General features: G+C 43.2%; 1 pseudogene; it reads left to right on the forward strand.

Moving 5' to 3' along the window:
- Positions 1-10,515: 10,515 nt before the first annotated feature.
- Positions 10,516-11,526, forward strand: LOC141153350 (C-X-C chemokine receptor type 6-like; annotated as a pseudogene).
- Positions 11,527-11,743: the final 217 nt, after the last annotated feature.

Genomic DNA, 11,743 nt, shown 5'->3' on the forward strand with positions numbered 1-11,743 from the left:
TGTACATCTTGCGCAATGTATGCATTCCGTGAGCAACCGCTAGAGGATCCATACTGCTGCGAGAGATGTGAGCATATCGTGCACTTGGAAGCCCAAATTCTGGATCTAAGTGCTCAGATAGCGGTACTGAGGAGCATCGACAACATGGAACGGAGTTTGCTGCTCACCGAGCAGACACTCAATGGGTCAATACTGGGGGTGGAGCATAGAGGGGAAGTGCAGGCTGAACAGGCAGGGAGCTGGATAACAGTTAGGAGGGATAGAGGGAAGAAGTACAGGAAGGCTGGTTCAGAACCGGCATTATTGGAGCACGACAGATCCTCTGATCGCCGGGGGAGTGTATGCTCCAGTAATGAGGGGGAGGGGGGAAGTGTAGGGCAGGCAAGACAGGTTCTGGTAGTGGGTGACTCTATTATTAGGGGGACAGACAGGGCAATCTGTCACAAAGACCGGGATCGCCGAACGGTGTGCTGCCTCCCTGGCGCTCGAGTCCGGCACATCGCGGATCGGGTTGACAGGTTACTGGGTGGGGCTGGCGAAGACCCAGCGGTCATGGTCCACATCGGCACCAATGACAAAGTGAGTGGTAGATGGAGGGTCCTTAAAAATGATTTCAGGGACCTAGGTAGGAAGCTTAGGGCAAGGACCTCCAAGGTAGTTTTCTCAGAAATACTACCAATCCCGCGAGCCACACAGGAGCGCCAACGGGAGGTTAGGGAGGTGAATAAGTGGCTAAAGAGTTGGTGCAAGACAGAAGGGTTTGGGTTCATGGAGAACTGGGCCGACTTCGCAGTCGGCTACAGGCTCTACCGTAGGGACGGGCTGCACCTCAATGGGGAGGGTGCAGTGGTGCTGGGGAAGAAGATGGCTAATAGGTTGGAGGAGTTTTTAAACTAGAGACGGGGGGGGGGGAACCAAGGAAATAGGTGGGATGTGAGGCAAGCAAGGGGAAAGGGGAGAAGTGAATATAATGAGGGTGGAGAGGGGGGTGGGGATAGTACAGTTAGATCGTTAGAGAAGAATAGGATGCTAAATAACCCCAAAGTTTTATCTTGCATGCTGACCAACGCAAGAAGCCTGACCAATAAGGCGGATGAGCTGCGGGCGCTTATATCGGAGGAGAGGTATGACATCGTAGGTATAACAGAGACTTGGCTAGACGATAGCTACGACTGGGCGGTAAATTTATTAGATTATAGTTTATTTAGAAGGGACCGGAAACAGGGGAAAGGCGGAGGAGTCTGCTTATATGTAAAGTCATGTCTAAAACCCAGACTAAGGGAAGATATAGGAGAGGGAGAAGAGTAATCGAGTCCATGTGGGTAGAGATAGAGGGGCAAAAAATAATAATAAAATATTACTGGGGGTCTGCTATAAGCCACCAAATATAACAGAGGAGAATGAGAATCTGCTATTAGGACAAATAGACAAAGTAGCAAAACATAATGAAGTGATTGTTATGGGGGACTTCAACTACCCGGATATTGACTGGGAAACAGAAACCTGTAGATCTCAGAAAGGAAAAAGGTTCTTGACAAATATTAAGGATAATTATCTCTCCCAACTAGTGCAGGAACCAACGAGAGGGAAGGCCGTGTTGGACTTAATATTGACTAATAGGCCTGATAGAATAACTGAGGTACAGATAGGGGGGCACCTAGGTAATAGCGACCATAATATTATCGACTTCAAAATGCTCTTCAGTAGGGTTATCAATAAGGGAACAACAAAAACATTAAACTTTAGGAGGGCGAAGTTTGATCAGCTGAAAGAAAGCCTTCAACTTATTGACTGGGACAAAGTTCTTAATCAAAGGAATACGAATAGTAAATGCGAAACCTTCAAAAGAATTCTGAATACTCAGTGCGAGAGGTATATACCGTATGGGAATAAAAGGGCCAGAAATAAGAGGAAACCAATATGGTTGAACAAGAACGTAAAAGGGGCGTTAAATAGCAAAAAAGAGGCATTCAAGAGATTAAAACAGGAAAACAGTAAGGAGGCACTAAAGTGTTACAAGGAAAAAACGAGAACCTGCAAAAAACAAATAAAAATAGCGAAGGAGGAAACAGAGAGACGTATTGCTAGGGAAAGTAGATCAAATCCCAAACTGTTCTTTACGTATATAAATAGTAAAAGGATTAAATCGGATAATATTGGACCGATAAAAAGTGAGGAAGGCAAAATCATAGAGAAAGATGAGGATAAAGCTAATCTATTAAATAATTTTTTTTCGACAACTTTCACAAAGGAAATCGAACTAACAGGAGAAATGAGAAGTGACAAGCTTAATCCTCCACTAAGTATGACAAATCTAACCCAAGTTGAGGTACAGAAACGCCTCAGTAACATTAAAATAAACAAATCACCAGGACCTGATGGCATACACCCACGGGTACTAAGGGAACTAAGTAATGTGATAGACAGACCGTTATATCTTATATTTAAGGACTCTGTTGAGACTGGGTCTGTGCCACTTGATTGGCGACAGGCGAATGTAGTGCCAATATTCAAAAAGGGAGCGAAAAGTGACGCCGGAAACTATCGGCCGGTGAGTCTGACGTCCGTTGTGGGCAAAATTTTTGAAAGCTTCATTAAAGAGGCAATTACGGAGCATCTTGATGCTAATAATCTTTTAATCCCGAACCAACATGGATTCACGAGGAATCGCTCCTGCCAAACAAACCTGATTGACTTCTACGAGGAGGTTAGCTCTCGAGTAGATCAGGGGGAACCAGTGGATGTCGTGTATCTCGACTTCTCAAAAGCGTTCGATAGCGTGCCACATAATAGGTTGGTATACAAAATGAGAATGATGGGGCTGGGAGAAAATGTCTGCAAGTGGGTAGCAAACTGGCTAAGGGATAGAAGGCAGAGGGTGGTTATAAATGGAATATACTCAGATTGGGTAAGCGTCACTAGTGGGGTACCACAGGGGTCTGTACTAGGCCCAATGTTATTTAATATCTTTATTAACGACATAGTCAACGGGATAAATAGTAAAATATCAATATTTGCAGATGACACAAAGTTATGTAAAACAATTAATACAAAAGAGGACAGTGCAGACCTACAGAGGGATTTGGATAAGCTGGGTAGGTGGAGCATTAAATGGCAAATGAGGTTTAATGAGTAGAAATGTAAGGTCATACATATGGGAAGGAAAAATGGAAGTCACCAGTACTCACTGAATGGGAAATCATTGGGGAATTCAGAGATGGAGAAGGACTTGGGCATCTTGATTGATAGCAAACTAAATTGGAGTGCCCAAAGTCAGGCCGCTGCTGTAAGGGCAAACAGGGTAATGGGATGTATCAGAAGAGGTATAGCTGCAAAGGATGAGAACATTGTTCTTCCACTGTACAAAGTACTTGTCAGACCACACTTGGAATACTGTGCTCAGTTATGGGCCCCAATATATAGAAAGGAAATAAACGAGCTTGAAAAGGTACAAAGGAGGGCAACAAAATTAATAAAGGGAATGGAGGGACTGCAATACCCAGAGAGGTTGTCAAAACTAGGACTATTCAGCCTGGAAAAGAGAAGGTTGAGGGGAGACATAATAAATGTGTACAAATATGTTAGGGGACAGTATAGAGATCTTGCCAGGGATTTGTTCAAAAGGAGGAATATTATGGTAACAAGAGGGCATTCACTAAGACTGGAAGAGAAAAGGTTTCAGCACCAGCATTGGAAGGGGTTCTTTAGGGTAAGAGCAGTGAGAATATGGAATTCACTGAGTGAGGAGACGGTAATGTCGGATTCACTACACCAGTTCAAGCGGGGACTGGATGCATTTCTAGATACCAGGCAGATTTCAGCATATACTTAAAAATAAAATAAAATAGTAGGTTGATACAGGGATTTATTCTGACTGCTGGTTTCAGAGTCGGGAGGGAATTTTTCCTCAGGTGAAGATTGGCCAAATCATTTGGGGTTTTTGCCCTCCTCTGGATCAACTTTAGCAATTACAGAACTAACAGGTCGAACTTGATGGACGCAAGTCTTTATTCGGCTTTACAAACTATGTTACTATGTTACCCTCTCCTTTCTAATGGGAATATGTCATTACTGAGGCCCACCTCTATGTGTCTTTAAATTGTTCGTGTTTTTTTTTTCTAAAGTTTGGCAGCCGTTGGACTCACTGCATACCCTATAACTGAATAGCAGACCCTCTCCTTTCTAATGGGAACATGTCATACTCTTTACTGTGGCCCAGCTGTATGTCTTTAAATTGTTAGTGGGGTTTTTCCCAAATTTTGGCAGCCCTTCCAGTCACAGCATGGGTATTACCACTATAGGAGACCCGCTCCTTTATAATGGGAACATTTTTTTTACTGAGACCCTCCTCTATGTCTCTTCAAAGGGGCATTGAGTTGCATCCAAGCTTTTGGCAGCCCTTGCAGTCACTGTATACGCAATAACAGTATAGGAGACCCATTCATTAATAACGGGATCAACAAAACATAGCCGACTGCTGGCTCATTAAGAATAGTAAGGGCCACCTGATGGCCCTATAAAAATAGTCTTTGTGACTTTCAGAGTCCCTCCATCATAAATGAAACAGGATGTGTCTGATGATGAACCCTAAAATGTTAAAAATCCTGGTGAATGCATTTGTCTTGGTTGAAAGCAATGCAAAAGTGCTACGTGTGAAAATAGCCCAAGTTGTGGAGGAGCATTTTTGTTTTTAGTTATTTATTTTGTCTTATATACAAGTCATTACTTGGAAAGGATGTTCCTTAACATATTTCCCAGGAAAATTCATTTTGCTTTTATTTTTGTATGTTTTATTGTGAGTCCGTAAAAGTGGCGTAATGCCTCTGATTTATGTTGACCGCAGTGACCTGGGAGTCAGAAATGCTTCCAGGGGTCTTCCCCATGCTGTTCCCATGTCATTTGAGCACTGTTCCCATCGATTTTTAGGCCCTCTGCAGACCACCAGGGGGTGTCGACGGAAAAATGCTCGAGTTTCCCATAGACTTACATTGGACTCGTTACTCGGTCCGAGCACTACAGCATTCCAATTTTCTCGACTCGAACAACGAGTATCCAAGCATTTTAGTGCTCGCTCATCACTAGTGTTTATGATCCCGGTAGGAAAGATTTTAGAGTCCTACCTCTACCATTCTGTGTTATACAGTATGTTCATGTGTACCCCCCAGGGGTAAATGTTTTTTCAGCCCATGCACTTAGTGCATGGGCATTATCAGTATAGGAGACACACTCCATAACAATGTTAACAATGTTTTGAATGAGGACCTCCTCTACATCTCTTCAAAGGGGTATTGGAGAGCATCCAAATTTTTGGCAGCCCTTGCAGTCACTGCATACGCAATAACAATATAGGAGACCCGCTCCTTTATGATGGGAACATTTTTTTTTACTGAGACCCTCTTCTATGTCTCTTCAAAAAGGTATTGGGGTGCGTCCAGATTTTTGGCAGCCATTGTAGTCACTGCATACCCAATAACAGTATAGGAGACCCGCTCCTTAATAATGGAAACAGCAAAGCAAAGCCAGCTGATGGCCCTCTAACAATAGTGAGGGACGACTGCTGGGCCTTTAACAATGGTAAGGGCCGACTGATGACCCTGTAAAAATAGGTTTTGTTACTTTCAGAGTCCCTCCTTCATAAATGCAACAGGATGTGTCTGATCATGTCTCACATACCACATGGGCAGATAAGGTGGTAAAATGTTAAAATGACATTTACTGGTGAATGTATTTTTCACCATTGAAAGCAATGCAAAAGTGCAAAAACGCATGAAAAACACTATGTGTAAACTTAGCCCAAGGCTCGGAAGAGCATTTTTTTGCCTTATATACAAGTCATTACCCTGGAAAGAATGTCCCTTAACGTTTTTCCAGGAAAATCCATTTTGGCTTTGTTTTTGTATGTTTTATTGTGAATCCGTAAAAGTGGCGTAATACGCTGACAACATTGTTCACAGCAGTGGCTTGGGAGTCAGAGATGCTTCCCGGAGTCCTCCTCATGCTGGTCCCATGTCATTTCAGCACTGTTCCCATCGATTTGGACAATTTTTAGGTCCCCTGCAGACTTCCACTGGGGGGCCAACTGAAAAATGCTCGAGTTTCCCATTGACTTATATTGGGCTCGTTGCTCGGGTCGAGCACCTGAGCATTACGATTTGCTCGACCAGAGCAACGAGCACCCGAGCATTTTAGTGCTCACTCTTCACTAATAATTTCTTTTTTTACTAATGTGATACATACAGCAAGCCACATCTCAGCTTGTCATTTTTTTGCGCAGAGATTCAGCTGTAAACAGGGTTCGTCCACAGTAAAAAAAATTGAATTTCTTCTGTTACTACCGTGATGTATACTGCAAGTCACATCTCAGCTTGTAATTTTTTGGTGCTGAGATTCAGCTGTATACAGGGCATGTTCACAGTAAAAAAAATCTAATTTCTTCTGTTACTACCGTGATACAAACAGCAGGCCACATCTCAGCTTGTATTTTTTTTTGCACAGATATTATGCTGTTTACAGTCCTCATCCACAGTAACAAAAATCTAATTTCTTCTGTTAGTACCATGATACTTTGCACTGAGATTCTGCTGTTTCCAGGGCTCCACAATATAAAATCAAAATTTTGGTTGCTAATAGCGTGCTCCAGCCACACTATCTGAGCAAAGAAATACTGATTGGTAAATTACTAACAGGTGACTCACAGGTCTGGGCATAGGCTTATTAAACAGCTGGTTTAGAAAGGAGAAGGGTACATCCAACTAATTTTTGGAAATGTGAAGACTCTTGATTGGGCCTCCATCTGCTAGGTTGGCTGTAGTGAAAGAGGTGTCAGTCCCCGTTATACTATTTTTACACTGGTGAAATTGATGCCACTTTGGTGGTGTCTGCCACTAATTTTTGGAAATGTGGAGAATCATGATTGGGTCTCCTTCTGCTGGGTTGGCTGCAGTGAAAGAGGTTTTGATCTCCATTATACTACTTCTACTCTAGTGAAATTGAAGCCACTTTGGTGGTGTCTGCCACTAATTTTCAGAAATGTGGAGATTCCTGATTGGGTCTCCTTCATGTCTGTTGCCTGTAGCAGTAGATCGTCAGGCCTCCACTTACTTTCAGTCAACTACCTGTGTTACTATGCTTAAATTTTTGTACCAATGGTAGTCCATGAAAATTATATTTGTGCCACCTGAGTGTGGCTGATCAGAAAAGTAGCTTGAGCTGTTGCATGAGGTATCAGGGCTCCAAGTACAGCAGACCTACACCAATCCCTCCTTGTCTTAATTTGAAGTTAAATTCAAAGCTGTAAATGCTGGCCCAGGCCCTGATACCTCATGCACGGCCCATGGCTGATTGCTGCTGTGCAATTGGAAAATGTGTACTGTGGGTAAATTGATGCCACTTTTCATGGTGTCTGCCTCTAATTTGAGCTGTTTTGGCAGCTATTGGGCCCCTTTGAAGGTGTTCTGTATGCGTTTAGTTTTGCTTCCCATTGAATCCAATGGGGTTCGGATATGTTTGATGAACTGTTCGACAAACATTGGGAAGTTTGTCAATCTGAATTGAATCGAACCTTCAAAGATTTGCTCACCTCTACTTGCAACCAATTATTCATAGTTTTTGCAACCTTTTGCCTATACCTATCAAATGGCCTATTTACTGGTGTCCTTTCTTTGTCAACTGTGTGTTGATCCACAGACATTAATGACCAGATGTCAGTGTATTATTACTATTATTATGAAAAAAGGGGGTATACATAGCAAAAACACTTACAATAATTTTAACAATACAAGTCGGAGACTGGTACAGGAGGAGAGAGGACCCTGCTCGCGAGGTCTCACAATCTACAAGGAATGAGTGAGGATACAGTGGGTGAGGGTAGGGCTGGTCGTGCAGCGGTATGGTGGAGCGAGAACCCTGCCCGCGAGGGCTCACAGTCTACAGGGGATGGGTGAGGATACAGTGGGTGGGGGTAGAGCTGGTCGTGCAGCGGTATGGTGGAGCGGTGGTTACTGCAGGTTGTAGGATTGTCGGAAGAGGTCGGTCTTCAGGTTCCTTTTGAAGGTTTCCGTGGTAGGCGAGAGTCTGATATGTTGGGGTAGAGTTCCAGAGTAGGTGGGATACACGGGAGAAATCTTGCATGTGATTGTGGGAAGAAGAGATAAGAGGGGAGTAGAGTAGGAGATCTTGTGAGGATCGGAGGTTGCGTGTAGGTATGTACCGGGAGACTAGGTCACAGATGTATGAAGGAGACAGGTTGTGGATGGCTTTGTATGCACTCTAACTCCACCTACAAAGTACATCCTGATGCTGGCACTGGTGTCAGGACATAATGTTTCATTGCACGTGCCTCAACGTTCAGTAGTGAATACTGCGTGCTCATGCTCACAGAACAAGAACAATTTAATAGGCCGGTGACCCTTAAAATACAGCTGCTGGCCCAAGATCTGCGGTTCCCGGGAATCTGCCTGGGGGTCGGATAAAAGGTCATCGAGGGCCGTAAATGGTCGGTGGGCCTGAGGTTCCCCACCCCTGGGTTAAAGCTTTATCATGTAATGTAGTCATTATTCCAAAATTTTATGTCTTGTCTTATCATGTAAATGAGACCCCAGAGGGCTAATCCGACAGAAAAATGCATCCTTATGCATACTAACTAAAGGCAGTATCACTTTATTACTTGTCATTACTGGAGCGGATAATTGCTGTAATAGTGCCTTGAGGGCAGTAACCAATTTGGAAGCTTCACTTTTCCCCTTTTCCCTTAAATCTCACTCACCCAAGTCTGCAGCTGGAGGAGGAACTCCAACTGAGGGAGGAACTCCGGCACCAGAATGGACGGATGTATATGAAAGGTCCAGACTGGAAGCCCTGGAGGATGCCCTCAGCTCGTGTCTCTCTTTTATATGTACCGACTTTTCTCTTTTCTTATGTTACTTAGATATTGGTACATGATGACGCACCCTTATTTACATTGAGGTTGTGTACCCTTTTTTCTGTGTTCTCTGTTACTTGTGTTAATAAAAGCAAATGCTGAACTATGATCTTTGTCAGTCCTGGGAGACACAATGCACTGTGGTTGTGCATCGATACCCCCCAAAAAAGAAAAGCTCCCCCTCATGAGAGACAACTCTCCGACATGAGGTTTAGTATATTTGTTCTGTTTATCCCTTTTTATTTTATGTGATATATACTGCATTGTTTTGTCCATTTTGTATCATCTTTATATATTTTTATAAACACTGCCTACTTTTCAGATTAAGTATATAAAATTGAATAGCTCAGTTCCTCAGGGGTGTACCACACCCTTGAAGCAACACACTATCTGTAATGGGTGTCCAATTGGCCTATATAAACAATAGGTGGTGGCAGCAGCTAGTTCCTTTTATTATTGTGGAGTTTGGCAGTGACTGTACCAGGGTGTATATATAGATATATTCCATGGGCTGAAATCTTATGTGTATATACTATACGCTCACTGTGAGATCCCCAATAACTGGCCTAGTAGTGAAGACAGCTGCGGCCTTGTCCATCACTCGCCAGTCAATTGCGTAATTCTCCTGACGATTGGAGGCGGTGGTGTGTTGTTCATCGTTGTGGAATCTGCATCATCTCTCCGGGTGTTCTCCTTGAATAATTGGTGCCAGTGGTGGGATCTGTGCATGATCCCCCTGCTCTTTTTAACTTGAGAGGTGCCATAAATGCAAACCATCCATTTAATAGAGCAAATCAAGGGTTCATTCACATGTCCGTGAAGGTCAGTCCACACACACACCGCAAACAAAACCAAGCATCACAGCTTCATATGTTTCTATAAGGCTGTCACACTAAGGTTGAGAGACTCGCACCCAGTCCACGGATTGTGGTCCATGCTCAGTGCATCATGATGGTCAAACATTTAAGTGCTCCAATTAGTAACAGATCTGATTTTTATGCCCAGGGTTAGGTCTGTGACCAGGTATAATATAGGGTTGGCATCTCCATGGTGAGGTAGGTCAGTGACAGGTTAGGGAAGCAGCCACAGTCACATTTTCCAGGTTTTAGGAGCAGTTCAATGAACTTACTGATTCAATATGAGATTTTAGGGCTCAAACAATGCAAACTACCCATAAGAATTGTTTACATGGTTATTATTTGTCCAGCCTTGTAACTGCAACCCAGCAGGACCCAATAGTGTTAAAGGGGTTGTCTACTACTGCACAACCCCTTCTTAAATGTTATAGCACCTCATGTAAGATAATAAAAACGTATGCTCACCTCCTGGACCATGAATGTTGGTGCTGTGTCTACCAGCACTCACATGACATTGTTACAGGGCGTCAGTGCTATGACAGAACAATGGCAGACATTGCATCGGTCGAGGAGACGAGTATAAATATATTTTTCATTTTTCATTTCACATTTGGCATTTTAATATTTAAGAAGGCTTGTCTTACCTGACTTTCTGAGCCTGCTCTCCTGACAGAGAGAATAACTGCAGATCTTACTATCACTACTAACAACTAATTACCTCTTTCCAATTACATACAGATGGGCGCTGAAGACTACCCACAAGACTACAATAATATGAATGATGATAATCATACAGTCGATGACCACCCTTGGCTCCACAGCTTGTTCTCACTCATTGCCTATTCCGTGACTTGTGTCCTCGGACTTATAGGAAATGTGCTCATTATACTCGTGTTTGTGTTCTACGAGAAGATAAAGACTCTGACCGACACCTTTTTGGTGAATTTGGCCATTGCAGACATCTTGTTTCTGCTCACCCTCCCATTCTTGGCATATGAATCGGCACATGCCTGGGTTTTTGGAGACTTCCTGTGTAAGATCATAAGGATCACATACAGGGTGAATTTATTTACGTCCATGCTCACGCTCACCTCAATCATATTTGACAGGTTTATTTCTATCACTAAAGTCACTAAGGCAGCTAAATACCAGGTGACTAAACACAAGTGGCGGTACGGGGTGTGCGTCCTCCTCTGGACCCTGGCTCTGCTCCTTTCCATTCCCCAGTTCATATACAGCAACAGCCGTGACCGGAAGGAATGTTTTGAAGAATACTACCCTCCCATCATGGAGATCGTGGTGGTTTCATTCTAGATGACAGTGGGATTTCTAATTCCCTTGGCCTCAATGGTGCTTTGTTACAGCTTTATTCTCTGGACCTTGGTTAATGCCAGAGGCGTTCAGAAGAGGAAGTCAATGAACATAATTGTGGTCATAGTGGTTGTATTTATAGCTACACAGTTGCCTCATAATGCCCTTGTCCTGGCTAAAGTCCTCAATAAGGGATTCACATCAGATTCCTTTACAATTACGAGCGTTGTAATGGAAGCTATAGCTTACTTCCATGCTTGTCTCAACCCTGTCCTGTACTTTTTTGTTGGTACAAAATTTAGAAAGCATTTTTGGAAAATGCTGAAAGGTTTAGGTCTTAACCGGATGCAAGATGAAACCACAGATCATCTGCGGACGACTGATGGAGACTCCAGAAACGTTTCTGCTTCAACAAACATCTGTGCAACAAGCGTGTAAATGGTTTCTCGGGACGAGCAGACACAATTATGGCTGACGAGTGAAGCAGTTAAAGAGTTATTTCTATTATTGGATAGTGCTTGTAAAAAGTAATCCCTTTGTAAATGTTATTAAAAGGTAAATTGCAAGCCATTCTTATTATCACTTTTGTTGACAACTTTTTGCCTTGGAGACCGACCACCACTGCTACAGTAAAGTTCAGGATCCATACCGAACA

This window comes from Phyllobates terribilis, unplaced genomic scaffold (genome assembly GCF_046119375.1).
Source record: "Phyllobates terribilis strain yellow unplaced genomic scaffold, ASM4611937v1 Scaffold_7__3_contigs__length_470593459, whole genome shotgun sequence".
Classification (NCBI taxonomy): Eukaryota; Metazoa; Chordata; class Amphibia; order Anura; family Dendrobatidae; genus Phyllobates; species Phyllobates terribilis.